The sequence below is a fragment of the Lissotriton vulgaris genome, chromosome 5 (genome assembly GCF_964263255.1).
Source record: "Lissotriton vulgaris chromosome 5, aLisVul1.2, whole genome shotgun sequence".
Taxonomy (NCBI): domain Eukaryota; kingdom Metazoa; phylum Chordata; class Amphibia; order Caudata; family Salamandridae; genus Lissotriton; species Lissotriton vulgaris.
In genome coordinates, this window is record NC_141693.1 from 1,214,240,005 (window position 1) to 1,214,262,321 (window position 22,317).

Consider the following 22,317-nt stretch of genomic DNA (forward strand, 5'->3'; position numbering starts at 1 on the left):
CTTTTTTCTGAATTAATTTAAGGGTTATCTCCTATTTTGTAAAGACTATTCGTCTCGAAGTCGTTCCAGATACTGACTTCTCTTAAAATAGCGTTCCCGTTTTTGTTTGGAGTGGCTGTCAAAAGATGTTACGCCATATTTAAGTAGTCAGGTACTTTTACCGTATATCTATTGTATTTAGATTTCTCATCCGATTAAACCAGCCTGCCTATAATGAAGCCGTGTATTAAGTTATTGTGGCGATCTCGTTTTCGCGCCCATGCTAGTCTTATTACTGCAATGTGTTGTTTACTCGCCATTACTCACCTAGGGTGTGTAAGGTTTATTCCCGGTACCTTATTCCTATTACGTTAGGGCTTTTCTATAGGGAGGCGACTTCTTTTGGTGGCCCATTTCTTTTACTGGCTGTTTCTAATTTTGTACAGCATATAGACCATATGTTTTTATACGTTGGGAGAATATATATCATTCCCCTCTTTACCCCTGTTTCATTTCGCATATTGTGCTGTAGTAGTGGAATGATATCATAATGATAGACTATTTCTATTCCTCCATTAAAGTCCTCTTCTGGTGCTTCCTACCTGTGGACTGTCCCTATCTGTTTTCTTCCCTTTACCCTACTGTATCACAGGAGACTCTATCTTTTTATTTGTGTTTCATTTATTCTGACCTAGTCTTGACGTACTAAGGATATATCAGGGCTTCCCATTCTTCCCTTGAGTTGAGGCCCTGTCTAATCGTGTTGAATTTAACCATGTACCACTGCTCTTGTTGTTTTCTCCTGATGGTGCTGTTACCTGTGCCTCTATCACAAAAACTACCCTACCACCTCTAGATGATAGGCCATTTCTTATAAGTTTCATAGTGATGGCTTTCCTTAAAGTTTCTGGAATGCTTATAGCATTCGCGTCGGTCTCTTTGAAACCTGTTATATCAAAAGCTGCTGGATTTACTGCAGCTCCACCGGTTGCGGTGTTGTCGCCTTTAACCAACATTGTTTAACGAAAGTTGCAGAGCAAGTTTCAAGGAAACAAAGATAAGGTGCACAATATTTTGGAACACTGTATCCTTAAGCGGTTCAAAAACCAAAACTAATACATAGGATTTTGGTCCTACTCAGCTTTGGCGGATATTTTATCAAACGTTGGGTGCCATGTAGTGTAGTTCTTATATTCCCAATAGGCTTTGTGCATTGGAATAATATATCCTATAGATTAGACGTAGGACTGAGGTCGACTGGGTCTCTATCGAATATACTAAACTTAACAGTGAGTGCCAGCTAGCTCAGAGGTCACTAGAAACTTTCTCGAATTCACAAGAAGGGATTAGTTTCTGACAACCGCATAAACATGACAACTTTGTTTCCCAAGAATATGAAATATATCTCTAGAGTCGCGGAAGCAATGGATTAGTATTTCACTCAGTCAACAGAGTTGTGAAGAAATAGAGAGACTGGCGTTTTCAATAAAAAGGTTTATTGAACAGTCTTCTTTCTCATGCAAGAGCAGTGACCTGCTAAAATCGTTAAGCAGACTGAAAAGTATAATGCGTACAGCGAGAATAGTATTATAAAATAATACTGTAAAAGCATTGTATGGTTTCGAAGCCATATAAAAATACATACATAAATAACATCGACTAACATAATCAACTGGTGCTTCTAAATACACCTACCCCAATGTACCTAACTTCAGTCTAGTACACGGGAAGAAGTAAGTATTGTGTAGCATATGTTTAGTTGTTTTTGCCAAGAATCTACCAAAGGTTTCTCTAGGTTCTAATCAGCTCCATACCTTGATTTAGAATGAAGGAGGTCTGGTATCACTGTCTCAGGGGACTCGATTTCCCAACACCCCGCAAGGGGAACTTGGAAACACTGGAGCTGGATTCTCAGCGAGAGAAAGACAGCCTCTTGATCAGTGCGTCAGCTGGAGGGTCAGCTTCCTTCGGCACTTGCTGTAGCGAGCTGCGTCGGGCAGGTAGATAGTCGAACTGCTCCGAACCACCGTAGTTTGCTATAGTAAGTGAACTTATATTTATACCTTGAAGGTGTTTAGGAATGCCATAGATTGACGTAAAGTTGGGCATAACAAACTCAGGAAGAACCCCTAGTGAATAGTTGTTCTTTGCAAAGTACATGAGTTCTTGGACAAATCAATAATCAAGCAAGGGGAAGTTCGCTAACTGCTTAAGCCGATTTTCCAAGAAATCGTTGTGATGTTTGGTATGGGTGAAAGTAGCCATGCCTGTATTTGGTCTGCATGGGCTATGCCTAAATAAGGGATTGATTACTATGACTATATAAGGGCAAACTGAATTGTACCTATATAAGGGCATGAATCAGGAAAATTCACTCGGAGCTCTAAACGCCGCACAACAATGCATCATTGTTGCATCAAGGGTGCCATCTTCTCGCATCACATCAGGATTGTTGCATCGCATTGAGGCGCTATCTTGCGCATCACAACCGGATCGCAAGCCGAGAGCCTTCGCATCATCGGTAAGGATCACAATGCAACCCCTACTCTGTGCAAGCATTGAGGCGCAACGCATCATCTCCATGGATCAGGGATCCGACACTTCCCCCTTTTGCAAGCCTTTTGTTCATTTTGCATTACGCATCCAGGTACTTTGTTGAGGACTTTGTCTCATTTATCACCAACGTGAACTAAGTAACCTTTACCATCTTTAAGTCAATCTTAAGTACAGTATTGTGGATTTTTTTCGTTTGTGGTCTTGTGTTAAGTCTATATAAAGAATACTTTTTTTATAAAACCTGTGTTGTGTCCATCTGTAGTGTTTTCACTGTTTTACTGTGTATATTCACAAATGCTTAACAAACTGCCTCTGAGATAAGCCTGTCTGCTTGTGCCAAGCTACCAAGGGGGTGAGCAGGGGTTATCTAGGAGTGTAATCCTCTTATCCTGACTTATAAGTAAGGGTCCCTATTTGGTCAAAGGTGTACACCATTGCCTTCTAGAGACCCCAGATCTAACAGTTAGTATATGTTTAAATAAGTGAGGTGGTATGTGTATAACTGTACAGGTGAGTAAGTGAAAGAGTGATTGATTATTTCCATGACTGACTAGGTGTGTGAATAACTCTATGAATGAGAGGCGGTGTGTGAGTGTCTGTATAGATATGTGAGTGCATATGATAATGCTGTATTGATGGCTGACTGTATGTATGGAGGACTGTATGGTTGAATGAGTGGATATGTGTGTGTAGACCTAGGAATTAGTAAGCGGATTTGTACTAACTGGTATTGGTGTGTTCATGGTTTCGAAAATGAAAATCTGTATTTTAGAGTGGGTGTATCAAGTGCTATATTATGGTGTGATGAGGTGCATCAAATTTTCACATGGATGATGTCATCAGTGATGTCATTTGAGATGTCATCAGTGATGTCACTGATCATGCATTGCGGGGGCGCGAGTTAAGGCTAGATCAACTAACTATAACAGGGAATTTCTATGATTTTGTATGAGTGAAATGTCCAACTAACTATAACGTCCCTTAAACATATGGCTTTTTCAGTGAATTTCTAAGGTTTTTTAAATGCTAATTTCTAACTATAACGTGCCTGAAACCTATGGATTTTTCAGTGAATTTCAATGTTTTTTTAAATGCTAATTTCTAACTATAACGTGCCTGAAACCTATGTTTTTTTCAGTGAATTTTAAAGGTTTTGTAAATGCTAATTTCTAATTATACCTATTTTTTTTCTGTGTTTTCAAATTATCATCCCATTCTCAACCTGGTCAAAACTACAAACCTCACCACTTTTTCATCAATATCTTCCGCCAAAAAAATCATCACAAACAAGAGCCACAACTAAATGCTAATGATATGCAAAGAAGGCATTCCCGTAAAAAAAAAACTAAAACACCACTTCCCCATATTTTCAACGACCAGCCAAATCTGCAATGCAATCCAAAAGCAGGTTATAAGCCAAGTTAGCATTAAGAAATTGACATCAACCTTTAACTGGTGTGAAGAGGTCGACTATCTACAACGTGAATTGGACCCAACTCATAGCCACATCTAAAGACCAACACGTGATACAGCTACTGATCATGCAGCTCAGACACCCAACAAGGCCACAACACCCAGTGCCACCACCACCAGAACCTTCCCCCCGGACCTCCCCCACTACCACCGACGCAGCGCAAAACAGGACAATGGACCTTCCCAAAATGCTATGGCCCCTCAGCTGCACAATAGCTGAATGTTGGGATATGTGGCAACCAAGTATGTGTGGAGGAGGCAAGTCACCCATCAATAACAATGCACACAATGCCAAGTGTAGTGGTGATGTGCTGCACAGACCTCACTATGCAAAGCACAAACCTCTCCATGTGGACATATACTTTTGATACTTGTAGTGTTGTGCACAGTGGATGCAACAATGTTACCTCAGGCAATGGGGGAGATCTTGTCATGTAGCTGTGTTGTCCCCCCCTGGAAGTGGATGCGGAGTGGGCTGGTCCAACATATGCCACTCCTGCATAGGAGTATGAATAAATAGGCCATGCCCTGGGCGTGGTTCACTTGTGGGAAGGCCAACGAGTCTGCCAGAGCAGCAGCCCTCACCCTGCCAACGTGGCTGTCACCATGACCGCGGGCCTTCTTGAAACAGGCCCCTTGTGAACCCAGCCGCACAGAACTGCAGACTTATGTCTGTACAGACTACTCCCTTTGATCTACACTGCGGACAGCAGGGCTCACAATTTGGATGCAGTGGTGATTGCAAAGGAAGCAGTCCAGTAGGCAAGACACGTTGCTCCCAGTGCGGCCTGCACAGACCATGCATGATCACAGGCTGCACACACGCTGAGCGCCAAAGGTACCACTAACTGAGTGTCCCACAAGTAAACGCCACATGGACTTATCAAGGCAGAATTAATTAGACAAATGACATTACTCCCACTGCGGCCCGCCAGGACCACGTATCATCGCAGGGTACGTACACGTTTGAGTGCTCCAGGCGCGACTAACTGTGCAGCTCAAATCAATGCCACAAGGCTGTGCGTCCATCCTGACCCCCGCCTACACTGGGGCAAACACGGTTCACAATTCAACATTAGTACTGATGCAAATTGTGTAAGAGACTATAATGGATTAAGAAGATCAAATGCTCCCAATCTGTGGAGCTCAAGTCAACATCACGTGGCTGTGGGTCTTTGCTGACCGCTGCCTCCGACCTACTCTGTGGAAGACAGGTGACATGTAGTGCTGGAGTTCTGGACTTTTTGGTTCCGTCCAGAGGTGTCAGGGAACAACACCCAAAGACCCCGGAGTTCCACCTGCCTTGGTGCGCAAATGAACAGAAACACGGGCTTCTCGATGGTGGCGTCAAAGACCAAAGGTTTATTACTGCAGGGACACAGAAGTCACAGAAACTACGCATGGGCAGTGTCTAGGAGCCTGTTCAATTTGTACAAAGAGGGTTGCTCCTTATATACTAGTTTTTGGCCTTCAGGCGAATTCTTCACATGTTAGTACATTCCCAAAACCTTTGTGTCACAGACAATAAATATTTGGCGTACACAGGAACCATTGATAAAATCTGATACAAAACATCTACGGAGAGGGGTTCCCACTAGTTCATCACAATCCCTTGTCAATATTGCATTCAAGAGCCGGACCGCCTCATCGTAAATTTCGTTACCTCCCCCTAATAAAGGCCCAGAAGGAAAGGAGCAGAGCCAGGTGCAGAAGATAGGAAAGCGGGATAAGAGATGTTTGTGGGTTGTAAATGGGCAAGACTACCGGCTTCGGCTGCCTAATCATGATCGGGACAATGGACACGAGAACCAGTTCAGGTGGGCTGGCCTCGGGCAGAGGAGGCAGCCTTTGTCGGGTCATGTAGTTACAGCGTGATCTGGTTTAAGGTGCACGTGTCATGAAAGAGGTGAATCTCCGGCTAAGGCTACGTGTCCTTAATCGAAATGAAGTGATCAAAGGTTATTGCATATGTGAGGGCAAGAAACACAAAATGGCGGCCATGATCTAAGATGGATGCCGTGGGTAGATCAGAAATGTGTTTATAAAAGGAGTGCTCTTGCTCGTAGTATAGCGAAAACACCAGGATATGCTAAATGGATCATTTGCGGTTCGCTGATACCAATATTATGTATTTCCGACAATATTGAAAACACGGGTTCAAATCGTCACGGAACCTCAGACCCTCCTTTTGCCCTTACATAGGCAATTACTTAGTCTATGTCAGAGTCTAGTTCTATACTCATCAGGTCAGTGACATGCTGTTGTATCATCATCCTTTCTCGCGCCTTTTCTCCAACTGCAGGTGGTTTCCTAAAACAGGTTGCAGCACAAAGACTACACAAAGCGGGACCACACTGGATAATCAGGCAGCATGAGAATAGGAATACTAAGATGACACCGATGACCATTAGAACCTTCCATCCCCACGCTGAGATCAGAGTCCAAAACCACTCCATAAAGGACCAGTTTCCCTCGTCTACGTGTATAGAGTCGGAAATCTTGTGTAGCTTAGAGATCGCCTCATAGACTGTTGGAGCATTATTAGGAATAAAGACACAGCAGCTCGATTGGATCATTCTACATACCCCACCTCGGTCTGCAAGTATAACGTCTAGAACCATACGATTCTGCAACGTCATGAGTCTATCCGCTTGAAGCTCAGCTGTCAAATTACTAAGGGCACCAGCAGTTTCGGTAATAGTAGATTCAACTACCCGTGTTAGCTGACGTATGTTTCTACTATTGGCCATAGGCCCCCAGAACGGAAGGAAGCCTTTGAAGAAGTCTCCAGCTTCCTGACCAGCAGTATCTTCCTTGCTGAAGACACCTCTCGCTACTCTGGTTCTGTGGTAATCAGATGAAGCAGTGTATGTTGGAGGCAACAATCGAGCAATATAGCATGAACCTGAAAAGTCGGCAGGTAGCCATGTATATGCCCGATCTCGACAAATGAAATAGGTACCCCTAGCAGTAAGGAAGGCAGGGGAAGAGTTAGCCGGAAACACATAGGTTTCAACGCACTCGCTCCTCCCTAGCTGAGCTCTTGGATTTCTCCCATTACCTTGCAAACAGACTTGACCTCGGTGTGGTACGACCCAGATTGGAGTTGAGCTTTTACGCTTGCTTTCTCCTAAACTAAGGCGATACTCTGAAGTATTCCAACTTAAATACACTCGCAGTTCGTCTCTAGGGTATGATGGAGTATTATTGACATCCTTGATCATGTCAATAATTCCCTGGACTAAAGCTTTGTTGGCAGAGTTATATTTAGTGGAACGTGGTGGACGTGGAGGATAGGTTTCAAGGGCATAAGCAAAGATGGTTTGAAGGGCCTGAAATGATCCATTGTAGCTGAAAGGCAAAACCAGATAGGGAATACCTTTATCCATAGTGTGGGGTATCAAGCCACACACCCAGCAGTCTGTAGTGTTAACTACCAGTTGGTGTTGGTGCAAGAGCTGTACAAAAGTGTTGTTAATAAATTCTGAGCGTCGGGCTTGCTCATGTTCTGGAAACGAATCAAAAGAGTGTATAGAAGAAACAGTAGAAATAGCGGGGTCAAGGGGAGGTACTGTAGTAACTGGCACAAAAATCAAATTTATACTGAAAACAGTTCCACCCACCAATGTTGCTAAAATAATCAAGAATGTAATGGCACATTGCATCAAAAAGCATTTGCTATGAAGAATTCTGTAAAGTCTGTTTCTGCGAACGTAAATCACATTTTCTTGTTGCAGCGCAGGAAGCTCCATCTTCTACAATCCGCTCGCGACCACTGATGATGTGTACGTAGATGAAAATGCCTCTATCAGTCCTGGGAGTTCCCAGAACCAACAGAAAGATCGACCTTGTGTCAGACCCCTGCAAATCCAACTAGGCACACAGCCACGACCCTACGGCTACCCAGACGGCAAGGCAATTTTTTAAAACAATAACAAAACAATAGCAAACTTCCTGGCTGGGGGCAAAAGTTCAATATTTCAAAAATATCACAGTATGCAGTTGCCTGCTTTATTTGTCCATATTACGGCTTCTTAAGTTATATCTCTGCTTCGCAGGTACTGTCTGATCGGCAAATAGCGTTTCACTGGTAGTTGTTGCAGTGTTCAAGTTCGCAGATGGCAGAGTTTCTTCTGATGCAGGAGACAAATGTTCAGTGTTCAAAGGAGTCTTTTCAGGAGGAGAGTCAGAGCTTGAAGTGTCAGTGATCAATTCGGCATCGCTGAAAGGGATGAACTTTGGAGTTCTTTCAAATTCAGAGGAACCAATTCCCTTCTTCACCCAGTCGTCGTAAGGAAGCGGCAAAGGGACACGCTTAACATGGGACGCGTGCACCCAGTGCTTGCGTCCAGCTACACGAACTGCTGTCCTCGTTGTAAGAAGGACCTGGAAAGGACCGACGTAGCGGGGCTGAAGATTCTTTGTCCTCGCAAAGTTCCTGATGACGACAAGGTCTCCCGGTTTCAGCTGATGCCCTGGACTCTCCGGAGGCTTTGGTAAAGCATCGAAAACCTGTTGATGAATAAGACTCAATTTAGCAGTCAAGTCGTAAAGGTAGTCTATCAACATAGGATATTCTAAAGAACTGAACTCTTTAGGCCTTGGCACACCCCAGATATTTGCCGGGCGGCCAAAAATGATTTCATAAGGGCTAAGCCCTACTCTAGAATGTACAGTTGCTCTCGTTGATAACAAGGCCAAAGGAAGTGCGTCTGGCCAGGCTAAACCTGTGGATGCTTGTATTTTAGCTAATTTCAGTTTGAGGGTACCATTGTAACCCTCCACTAAACCAGCTGACTGGGGATGGTTTGCACTGTGGAATTTCTGTTTCAAACCTAGGCCGGCACACACACTCTGCATAACTTTCCCTATAAACTCACTTCCGTTATCTGACCATACAATCCGTGGCATTCCGTATCTAGGGAAATATTCCTTGAGAAGAATTTTGGCAGTTGATAGGGCAGTATTGTCCTTCAGCGGGTATGCTTCTATCCACCTGGAAAAAGCACATACCACCACTAGGACATATTTTAAATTATTACAGCGGTCCATGTGAATGAAGTCTAACTGAATTACTTCAAAGGGGCAGGAAGGAGGAGCGAAGTGACCAGCAGGAGTTGGAGTTCCCTTGCCAGGATTATGCATCAGGCATACCATACAATTTTTCACCACTCTCTCTGCACATTTACTGATTCCCTCATTTTTCCAGACTGGAGCCAACATCTTACAAATCCCTTTAGAACTTATATGCGCTACTCCATGCGCCATTGTCACCACTGCAAGCACATACGCATCAGGCAACATCCAACGCTGCTGTTCTGTCAAATCAATCCAACATCCATTCGAGTCCAACTTGCCCGTACTTTCTCTCCATACTCGTTTCTCTTCCTCAGTTGCTTCCTTCTGAATCTCTTTCACACTTTCCATAGTATCCTCACACATTCCAGATTCAACAATCCATCTTGCAGACGTTGCAACATACATTCTACTCATCATGTCTCTAGCTGTCTGTTTAGCAATTTCATCAGCAAAAGCATTCCCACGACCAACATCGTCCGTGATTGCTTTATGAGCACTGCATTTAACAATCGCAACTTCAGTCGGCAAGGTTAGAGATTCCAACAAGTCGTTAACTAGCTGACCGTGTTGAATCTTAGTCCCATGGGACGTAATGAAACCTCTTTCTCTCCACAAACGGCCAAAACTATGGGCTACGCCAAATGCGTACTGACTATCTGTAAAGACATTCACTCTCTTTCCCTTAGCTAAAACACACGCTCTGGTTAAGACTATTAATTCTGCAGCTTGGGCAGAATTCTGACTCACTCTTGCAGTCTCCACAATCGTTTTCAAAGTCGTTACCGCGTAGGCAGCAGTCACATCACCATTTTCCAATTTAAAACATGATCCGTCCACATACAGCGTACCGTCTGGATCTGATAATGGAGTATCCCTCAAGTCAATACGTCCTTTTGTCTCTTCCTCCGTTTTAAAACAACAATCATGTGGCTCGGAATCACTCGACTCTTGATTAGCCGGCAACAGTGTTGCTGGATTCAATACATTACATCTTTTGAACTGAATATGACTCGCTAATAATGTCAGCTCGTAACCAGATAGTCTCGCACTAGTAAGGTGTTGTGTCTTCGTTCGGTTCATGAGTGTGTCCACTGCATGAGGAACCATGACCACTAGCATGTTGTTCATCACCAGACCAGCAGATTGTCGAATGGAAGCCGCAGCTGCCGCTGTAGCTCTCAAACAACTAGGTAACGCTCTAGCTACCGGATCTAATGTTGATGAAAAATACGCACAAGGGCGTTGTTTATCACCAAACTTCTGTGTCAGAACACTCAACGCGCAACCTTCTCTCTCGTGAACATAGAGCGTAAATGGCTTACTGTAATCGGGTGTACCCAATACAGGAGCTGAACACAAAGCTTTTCGTAATTCAGAAAAACTCTCTTGACATTCATCAGACCATGGCACCGGACTCGGAACATTTTTCCCAGTCAAGGCTACCAACGGCTTCGCTAAAAGAGAAAAATTCGGAATCCACTGCCTACAGTAAGAGGTAATACCTAAAAAGGCACGTACTTCTCTCTGTGTGCGTGGAACACTCATTTGCGTAATTGCTTTTATTCTCTCTGGGGTCAACTTCCTTCCCTCCTTTGACAAGAGATGACCTAGGTAGGTCACTTCTTGGCAGCAGTATTGCATCTTGGAAGGTGATACCTTGTGATTCAAATTGGACAAGTGATGTAATAACGAAACTGTAACTGCTTTGCAAGTTTCCTTGTCATCGGCAGCCACTAAAAGATCATCTACGTACTGTACTAGGGCAGAACCTGGAGGAAGGACAAAGGAATCTAACTGGCTTTTTAATGCTTGACTATAAATAGATGGACTTTCACAGTAGCCCTGTGGAGCGCGTTTAAATCTGAAACTTCGACCTCCTAAACAGAAGCCGAAAATATCCCTACTTTCTTCGGCTATCGGAATGCTGAAAAAGGCATTCTTCAAGTCGATGACTGAGAACCATGTGGCTGTTGCAGGAATCAATGTTAACAAGGCAGTAATGTCTGGAACCACAGGAAACTGCGGAACCACAATCTTATTAACTTCTCTGAGGTCTATGACAAACCTGTACACTGGAGGCTTTGTGGGATCAGTTCTTTTCAAAATCGGTAATACAGGACTATTACAAACATTTCCTCTAGTTTCTTCAACCACACCTTTCTTAATCAAGTCTTGCACAATCAATAAAAGTGCACGTTCACCTTCATTAGATATTTTGTATTGAGGAATTCTTGGAAATTTTACATTCGCTTTCAAAGTGACTACATATGGTGGTATTTCTAAAAGGCCTACATCATTAGGACCAGTCGCCCAAAGAGAATCAGGGAGTGAACGCAGCTCTGGTGGAAGTGCATCCATTGACAAGTACATCGGAGAGGTGATTCTTTTACCCAATGTAAGCTGTACCCCTTCCGGAGAACAGTACAATGTCGCATATAGTCGTTTTAACAAGTCTAAACCAAGCAGGTTTTCATTACAATCCGTTGTCAAAATCAAGGGTGCTTTCAATTGACATGGTCCAACAGAAATAGACAAAGGACCAGATATAGGGTTGTAAACAGGGGCGCCTGAAAAACCTACAGAAACATTCGTTGAGCCAGACAAAGGTGCGCCAGGGAGTTTCGCATGAATGATAGAACTTTTTGCGGCACCAGTATCCAACAGAAACGGTTCGACTACACCTGATGTTGCTACTGCGACATAAGGCCCATTCTGATCTACTGGAACTGATACTACTCCCTCTCTTTGTCCATGGCTGTCCTAGTATCCATTTTGCTGAAATCCCTCATCCACTTCACAATAGTCTTCAAGAAGATATTGCTGAGATCTATTTTGCTAGGCAGGCTGTCCATTTCTTTGATCAAAGTGATTGGAAGGACGATCATTCGTCTGTGGAGGCATAGCACCTCGCCCTCGACCTCTAGAATTCTGTACAAAACCACCACGACCTCTCTGAGCTGCTGCCGCATTATTTTGTGCTAAAATCGGACACTCATTCTTGTAGTGACCCTCTTTCTTACAATACGCACACTGGTTCCACTGATATTGAGGCCTCGTTGAACTATAATCTGTCCTCTGATAGGAACCCTGTTGCATATTAGACTGATTCGTGCGAGGCGGATACGCCTGTTGCAAAAGAACCTTAGTCTTTAAATCCTTAGTTTTCTTTTCTGATTTCTCCTTTTCATCTTTATCCCTATTTTCGTAGTACTGTGCAGTCGCAAGTATTTGCGCAGTTGTAGAAACAGCCCACGCACTCTCTGAATCCTTTAATTTATTGCATAATTCAGGTAACAAATTATGCACGAATTTATCGACAAACAGTCTCTGTCCTCCTTCTGTGCTCATATCTTGACCACTATGATCTACAAACGTCTCTTCGAACCTCGTGAAGAAGTCGGAGACACTTTCGTCTTTCTTTTGCTTGCATGCGGATAACTTGTCCCAATTAACACGCAATGCGGGCATCAGAGTCTTCATTAAGTCGATTATCCTACCCGGAAGATTAGCAATTAGGGGTTCAGGTTTTGCACCACCCGTTTGCTGACCATCCGCTGCAGTGATGGCTGCCCAATCACCACCTAAGGCTACTTGATGATCTTCCCTACGAATTTTAGCCCAGACTGGTTGAGGAACTACATTCCCAAATAACATATCAATGTCTGCTAAGTTCATTATACAAGCCTCAACTGTCTGTGTTAGTTCCTTGTAATATCCAGCAGGATTCTTACGCGGATCTGGTAAGGCCTGTTTCACTGCTAGCACTTCAGCTCGCTTCCACGGAATGTGTATCCACACTCTTTGGAACTGTGCTGGAACAGCTGCAATACCAGCATTATTATCAGCTGCCACTGCTTCGCGCCAAATTGGAGGAACCTCCCTCATTGGATATTGGCGACTCAGTTTCGTCTTACCTTTCTCTAAATCTCTCGGTGAACGAAGAGATGGATCATTCCTAAAACTTAAGATCAGTTCCATCGCTTCTTCTATATTTTCTCCCACTATCATACCAGCAGCAAACTCTTTTTGAACCTTAATTAAGTCTTCTAAATTCGATTCAACATCATCTTCCTCTATTTCCTCACGTAACAACGAGCACATCTCGTCAAAGACGTACCGCTGCGTTGGTTCCTTCCACTGCATAAATGTTTCTAATACATCTCTCGTACTATATCTTCTACTCTTCGAAATCCATCTGAGAGCCGTGGAATCTAAAATTCCCCGTTCCTCAGTACTTGGATGCTGACTCCGTCTCTGAACAGAGTCAGAAGTAGGAGTCTTGATTAAAGTTTTATAGAAAGGAGACAGTATGTTAGACACAGAATCAGTGATTCTTCGACGTACAGAAAGTGGAGTTAACACACTCGCAGATGTAGAAAACACAGTAGAGGTAGGAACAGATAGCGAGGCAGTAGGAGTATCGAGAAAAATAGTTTGTGAAGTAGTAGGTGTAAGCGAGACAGATACAGGTATGGAAGTCGGCAATCCAGGAAGAGGAGGAGCCGTAGGAACAGTCACATTATCTACAGGAGGTACAGGGACTTGATTCTGAGGGGCAGGAGCAGGAATACCAGGTTGTCCAGCAACCGGCAATTGAACATTTGGTACAAGTGGAGCCGTAGCACCTTGTGCATACGGTGGAGGTGACCGTAACAGATAAGACAACAGAGGATCGTTTTCCGAATCCTCTAGTATCTTAGCCGTTTTCGATGGCAAGGCAGGGTAGCACTTGTTGATCGCTAAATTATGCTCTCTAATGGCCACCTCTATAGCCTTCTCACACTCGCTATCTTGCAGCTGTTTAGTTGCTTGCTCTAGAGTTAACTCTTCTTTCTCCTTCTGTTCTTTCTTAAATTCCTTCATTTCTCTCTGTTTGGATTCTTTTCGCCAGTAACGGAAAGAATCAAACATTGCCGGCCGGGCTTTCTTCTTAAACAATTTCGCTTCTAAATTATCAAGAATTTCGGGTTCAAAACTACCATGCAGTGGCCAACTAAGGACACCGTCATTCTTGGTGTAGCGGACCCACACCTCATTATAGGATATAGGACCCACACCATGTTTACAATATAAGTCATATAGGGGAGTCCCAATCGGAGGAACCAGACATGAGTCCTCCAATCGTGAGTCACTGTTGCAACCGAAGCACGACAACATACAATTTCTCCGATTTACCATTTCCAGTCCGGAACACAAAACAAACAAAACACAAAACAAATATGTGCACTTGAACCAAGAACTTAGGCCTACCAAAACCAAACTAATGTATCGATACCCAAACTGAACCAAATAGATTATCGTGACCAGAACAACCAATGATAATCCTACGAAACCAAACCAAACTAAGAACCAATCAAGGATTATAACAACCCTTACGAAGTGACCAACTAGCAACCACTAAATACTTAACTGAGGCACTGAAGACGTCACCAAGGAGAAACCCGTCACGTTTCGCTGTACTAAGGACTGCACCTCGGGTCCAAGACAGGGCGACGGTCAAGGCAACGGCCCACTGCAGCCGTCCTGAACGGGAACCCTCGTGGACGAGAACTTCGGGCCACTTTTGCGATATGCCGGGATCGATGAAGTGGGGCGCCTCCCTCAGGAATCTTCACACAAAGCTTCTCGAACTCTTCAGGCTTTTGGACCGGTACCGAATGACGTCGCCCCACGATGGGCGCCAATTGGAGTACTGGACTTTTTGGTTCCGTCCAGAGGTGTCAGGGAACAACACCCAAAGACCCCGGAGTTCCACCTGCCTTGGTGCGCAAATGAACAGAAACACGGGCTTCTCGATGGTGGCGTCAAAGACCAAAGGTTTATTACTGCAGGGACACAGAAGTCACAGAAACTACGCATGGGCAGTGTCTAGGAGCCTGTTCAATTTGTACAAAGAGGGTTGCTCCTTATATACTAGTTTTTGGCCTTCAGGCGAATTCTTCACATGTTAGTACATTCCCAAAACCTTTGTGTCACAGACAATAAATATTTGGCGTACACAGGAACCATTGATAAAATCTGATACAAAACATCTACGGAGAGGGGTTCCCACTAGTTCATCACAATCCCTTGTCAATATTGCATTCAAGAGCCGGACCGCCTCATCGTAAATTTCGTTACCTCCCCCTAATAAAGGCCCAGAAGGAAAGGAGCAGAGCCAGGTGCAGAAGATAGGAAAGCGGGATAAGAGATGTTTGTGGGTTGTAAATGGGCAAGACTACCGGCTTCGGCTGCCTAATCATGATCGGGACAATGGACACGAGAACCAGTTCAGGTGGGCTGGCCTCGGGCAGAGGAGGCAGCCTTTGTCGGGTCATGTAGTTACAGCGTGATCTGGTTTAAGGTGCACGTGTCATGAAAGAGGTGAATCTCCGGCTAAGGCTACGTGTCCTTAATCGAAATGAAGTGATCAAAGGTTATTGCATATGTGAGGGCAAGAAACACAAAATGGCGGCCATGATCTAAGATGGATGCCGTGGGTAGATCAGAAATGTGTTTATAAAAGGAGTGCTCTTGCTCGTAGTATAGCGAAAACACCAGGATATGCTAAATGGATCATTTGCGGTTCGCTGATACCAATATTATGTATTTCCGACAATATTGAAAACACGGGTTCAAATCGTCACGGAACCTCAGTGCCAACTAACCCTGTTCAACACAAGCCGATCCCACATGTGTAACTTTGTCGTGAGTCCTGAATGGCAGTGACCCCAACTCCGTGAAAGAACCACAGCAGCAGACTCCCTTCGATCAATGAGGCATATTTCCATATGGAACTCTAGTGACACGTGCTGCCACTAACTCTGTTCAACACAAGCCAATCCCACATGTGTAACTGTGTCCTGACTCCTGAATGGCAGTGACCTCAAGTCCCTGGCAGTGACCACAGCACCAGAGTCCCTTCAATCAGTGAGGCATATTTCCATATGCAAGGCCGGCGACACATAGTACCACTAACCCTGTTCAACACAAGCCAATCCCACGTGTGTAACTGTGTCCTGAGTCCTGAATGGCAGTGACCCCAACTTTGTGGCAGCGACCACAGCACCAGACTAGATTAGTGAGGGGTATTTGCATATGGAAGGCCGGCGACGCGTGGTGCCACTGAACCTGCACTAGGCAGGCCAGTGGGGCCACTAACGTATGCACGTGGCTGTGGGCCCTTGCTCATCACTACCTCTGGCCTACACTACAGTCAGCGAGCCTCACAATTCAGATAGAGTCCCGATTGCACATGACACAGTTCAGTAGGCAAGACACATTGCTCCCAGGGCACCTGTCCGCAATAAGTAAGCATCATCACAGGCTCATACAGTCTCAATGCTTCTGGTGCCACTAACTGTGCACCTCAGCTTAATGACACATGGCGATGGGCCCTTGCTGACCCCTACCTCTGGACTACACTGCGGTCATCAGGGATCACAATTAAAATTATTTCTGGATTCATTAACTACAGAGTCCAGTAGGCAAGTAACTATCCCAGTCCTAAACCCTACATAATATCCTTTTAGTATCCTTGCTTCAAGAACTTTTTTTATATCAGTTATAACTTTACTACAATGACCAAATTCATCTTCAACTGCAAACGAACACTCCATAGCAGTCTACACTGAGGGCAGCACAGCTAGCAATTCAAATTTTAAATGCTAATTTCTAACAAGAAGAATGTACTAAAAAAATACAACACTTAGTCAGTGTATTCTATACTTATTTCATTTTTTCATGATACACCTACACTGCGCTCAGTAGTGCTTACAATTAAAATTATTTCATGATTCATTAACTAGAGTCCACTAGGCAAGTTACTATCACAGGCCTCAAATCTACATAATATCCTTTCTTCTAGAACATTTTTTATATCAGTTATAGCTTTATTACATTCACCAAATTCATTTTCAAGTGCAAACGAACACTCATTAGCATTCTACACTACAGACAGCAGTGCTCGCAATTCAAATTTTGGACACGTGGTGCCAACCCTGTTTAACACAAGCCGATCCCACATGTGTTGCTGTGTCCTGAGTCCAGAATGGCCGTGACCCCAACTTCGTGGCAGCGACCACAGCACCAGACTCTCTTCAGTTTTATTTGCTGTTGTTTTCTTTAAATAAAATGTTTTATATGTAAATCTATACATGACTAAGATTCTTGTTTGTCCAACCGCACAGGGACACTTCCAGGCCCAAGAAGGTTGTTGAGGGTATGTTGGTAATGTGGGAAGAGGGTGCGTTACCTGCTGACGTGGGGAGAGGCAGCGTGAAAGGGGTATCTCTCACAGAAAGAACTCCGATAAGTTTTCAGAAATGCCTCAGACAGATGCCAGCTGACAGACTGAATCGCAAACATTTTTTTCAATACTTATGTAGTGTGAGTTATGAACAGTTTGCACCCAGGCTCGCAGAGGAACAGCTGTGGCCCGTGGGCTCGAATCACAGATGCAGTACTACGAGCGTACGCTCCCAAAGGAACAGCAGCATAGTAGCTCGCAGAGATGCAGGCACACTAGCGTACTAGCTCGCAAAGGTAGAGAGCTGCGAGCCGACGGACTGGCTTCTAACGGCATAGCTGCAAAGTGGTGATGTTGGGCACCAAACCCATCCGCCACATGCGTTACAGGCCATGTGACCACACAAATATAATAGATCGACAACGTCACATCCTTTATTGCTGGTAGTGACTGGATGGCAGATGCTCCATGGTTCTCAGTCATAGAGTCCATGAACAGTTGCGCAGAGGGTTAGTCGCACCCTGAGCTGTATGGCCGTTAAGGGTCTACTACCACGTGGCGCGGACTTGAGTTGCACAGGGTTAGTGCCACCCAAGCTGATGTGGCCATTAAGAGCCTACCACCACGTGGCACAGACTTGAGATACACAGGGTTAGTTCCACCCGAAGCTCATGTGGCCGTCAGGGGCCTACCACCATGTGGTGTGGACTTGAGATGCACAGGGTTAGTGCCAACCAGAGCTAATGTGCCCGTCAAAGGCCTACCACCACATGGCACAGACTTGAGTTGCACAGGGTTAGTTGCACCCTAAGTTCTATGGTCGTCAGCGACCTACCACCATGTGCTGCTGACTTGTATTGCACAGGGTTAGCGGCACCAAAAGCTGAGGTGATCTCCGTCATTGATGACTCTGGACTCAGCGACAGGTGTGAGATCTGCCCGGCCACGGAGAAGCTGATGTGATTTCCACCATTCATGACTCAGGACTCAGCGACACCTGTGAGATCTGCCAGGCCGCAGAGCTTTGACGGGCACGTGGAGTGCCCACTGGTAGACACTCCGGTGGCAGCAGGTAATTATTTGGTCATAGATGGGCAGGGGCGGCAGTCTCTCTCTCTCTCTCTCTTCCCTCTCTTCACTCTCTCACTCTCTTCCTTCCTTTCCTTCTATCTCTCACTGTCTCTCCGTCCTTCCTTTCTTACTCCCTTTCTTTCCTTCCCTCTCCTTTTCCTTCTGGCTTTTTTTCCTTCTCTGTTTCTCTGTGTCTCACTCCTTTGATATGCGCATTACAGACGTCCTTATTTTGTGCTTTATTTTCTAGGCTCTGTCGTCGACATTAATGGTCCCCACAGGAGTGTTCTGCCTTGTTGTTTTGTGTTCTTTTTGTTGAATTGAATTAATTATATTATCCTTTATATATATGTTTATGAAAAAATGAAGTTTGAAAAAAAACCAATAAAGTTTTTGGTTGTTTTCTTGTTCTTATTATTGTTATTTGGTAGTGTCCACCATGGTGTTACATTTTGGGGCAGTTATCACAGGAATACTGATGATGTCTGCAGTTTGCACCAGCTTCTGAATTAAGTATTAGATTTATCTCAACTTTAGTTGCATTAAAGTGCTGATAATGAAATGCAGAGTAGCCATTCTTTTGCAAAAAGACACAAGGTGCACCTTTGCGATTTATTCGAAATAGTAAAATCCTATATTGAATTTCACTGTGATAGTGGGTTAGAAGAAATCTCATTGATATTATATTGATTGAGAATATTAGGTCAGGTGCTGGATCTGGACGGAATACACTGTCCAGTTTGTTTATTTTTCTGTACATGAAAAAATCACATCACAACCTTCACAACAACTGCGATGCGAAACAAATTCCGGCGATAAGCCGCTTTAGCACCAGGGATTATACACCTGCTTTCTGCTTGTGTTAAGAAGGACGACTACCTGCAGCATGAAAGGAAACACAGCCAAGACCCACACCGGAACACCCATAGGTGCCATAGAGTCAATGAGCATGATACAGGGATACCCATGAGGGCCACAACACTCATCGCAACAACCCCAGGACCGCCAACGCCCCCGAACCTGCATCTGAGCAAGTGTGTCCTTGTGGTCATTGTGTTAGCATGATAGGCATAGGCCCTGCAACATCACAATGTGCTGTCTTCAGTGGAGGTCACCATGTCACCTCAGCGTTGGCAGTGACCCTGGCCATGTAGCTATGCACGCAACCTCCTGCAGCACAAGTAACGTGTACTGGTCCAGCGTACACAGGTCATCGCAGGGGTGTGCCTATCCAGCAAGAGGAACAGGGTTTCTTGAACATGTTCATGTGCAGGAAGTGCGGTAAGTGTGTCTCTGTGTTCTGGTGTGGCCTGCCACAAGGGCCGCAGCAATCGATGTTGGAAAGCGGCATGCACCCCCTCCAAACTGCACTGTCACGGTGTGGTTGGAATGCCGCAGGACATGCGCGAATACGCATTAAAATGGTGTGCCGTAGGAGTGCATGGGATACAACAGCGCACCATACAAAAGTGTGGGGGCTCGTGGGAGGGAGAAGCAGCTGTTTGGCAACGTAACACACAGTCAACCCACCCAACAACAGTGGACAAGGCTGCATTGGCGTCGAATCATGTCCGAGGCATGGACAACCAACGCTGCTTGACACTGATATGTGTTGGTGATGGACTACACCGAGGTGAACATGGGTGTTTTCCTATGTTCCCTGTTCAGGCATACTGCTGCATTTGTCTGCATATCATGGCACTACCCTTGGCCGTACTGACCCACACTTTTTTTAATACAGTTTCCACATTTTCACTTGTCTCTAAATGTGTTGTGTCTTTATTTGTATGCCAATGTGTGTGTCACGCACTCACTGGCTGCCTGCCATACATGAATTGCTACCCCAACCGGACTGTGGGTTTGTACTTAAGCGTTCTCATGTGCCGCTTTCGTACTTTTGCTTTTGGGCGCTTATCCACCACATGCGAGTGCATTTGTGTCCTGTGTTGGATTGTGCAATTGTTTGTGTTTGGACAACGTTGTGTTGGATGTTGGTGTACTCTGCTTCTTATGTGTGTGTGAGATGTCCCTTTATGTAAGCTTTTGTTCACCCTTCTCCCTTTCAGGCTGTGTGGTTTTCACTTCTATGCTCGTTCAGTGGAGTGATGTTGGCGGGTTGTGTGACTTGTCCTCCTTGTTGGTGTGTTTCAATTTGACCATGGTTTGTCTATAGTTCTGCTGTACTTAATTTTGCAAGTGTGCCATTGTGCCCATCTACCGCCGCCCCCCCACTCCCTTCTTCTTCCTCTTCCTGGTGCTGTTGTGTCTGTAATTTTGTTGCTCCACACATAAATGCATGTAATTAACAAATTAGAATAGTTCCTTGATTCTTTTAGGTTTCAAAACTTCTCTTTATTGTTTTTTTTATTTTCCATATAAACAGTTTTTTAAATATAAAAGGACACATAGAAGTCAGAAGTGCAACATATTCTATCAACACACTTTCTAGAACATTCTACAACACGTGTAGGTTAAAAGTTCAACTTTTTTTAAACCTAACAATATTTTTTTGCAACTTTTTCTCGATCATTCAACGGCATGTTCAGGTTAAAAGTTCATGATTGTTTTAAGTACGAACAGTGCTTTCCAAATGCAAGTAGCAGGTGTGGTTGAGTAGAGCAAATTTTATCCTATGATATGTACTCCACGTTTAAACTGCTTTTTCCTAACAAATCACAAAGATGCTTTTCAACAAAACGAATGTGCAACCTACTTTTAAAAAACAAGGCTTTTCATCTCCCAATCAGGATTCGTTTTGAATGGCAACATTTTTTTATTTCTCCACCTTTAAACATATCTCTTACTCTGCGAACGAACTGCATGAGCTACAAACATTTATCCATTCCTCCCAGCCATACCTTCAAAATGCTAGTGTGGATCGTAGGACATAGCTATGTTTTCTGGGGCAAGAGGTTGTAGAACAGAGACGTATTGACTTAGACCTAGGATTATAAAATGTTGACATTAAATGGTTTTCACAAAGAGGATTGAAGTGGCACCAATTGTTGCCTTTGGTTAAAATCTGGTTGCATCTCCAACACCCTGACCTCATGATTGTTCACTGTGGTGGAAACGACCTAGGCACATTAACTGGGATAGGTTTGTAAATGTTAATGAAGGACACCTTTCAACAATTGATGTTGCTTTTGCCTCAAACTGTCTTTGCATATTCCAATATATGTCAAAGACAGAATTGGAAATGGTCAAACCAATGTTGTCCTCAGATTGAAAAATCTAGAAAGAATGTCAACAAAGCTGTGTCTGCATACCTCAGAGACCATAGAATGGGGTTGATCTACAGCAACAACATACGTTTTGATGAGGCTGATATCTACAGAAGTGATGGAGTACACTTCACAGATAAGGGAAATCAAGTTTTTCTGAATAACCTGAAGCTGTGCATCCGCACTTATATGTAGCTCCAACTAATAAACACAAGGGCTCTTTTTAGAGCCGCCTTATAACTGACAACGTAGGCCAGAAATTTTAGGGCCAGGTAACGGCAACTCCCAGACCCTCGCCAAAATAGATTCTCCACACAGCTGTGGAGCAGCGGCCAGACCATGACTTTGGAGCACATAGCTCTTGCTTTGATCACCTGCTCTACCAACAGCTCAGGATAGCACCATGTGACTATGAGCAATAGCTCACTTAATTTCCACGCCGCCCCCTAGAGCCTGCAGACCCTTACAAGTGAGTAATTTGCTCTTTACAAATACCGGATTGATTCGAAACAGCACAATTGAACTTCACACTCCCTCTGTAGCACCCCCAATCACCCTACAGACTTCACACCGTTTAAAACACAAGTTCCTTTTAGTACGTATGCACACATGCTGACACTGCTTGGACAGGTGTGGCACAGCGACCAGAGCACATGAATTTACAGCATAGGACACACAGTTTGGGGTTACGGTTTCTTCCCCGAGTCC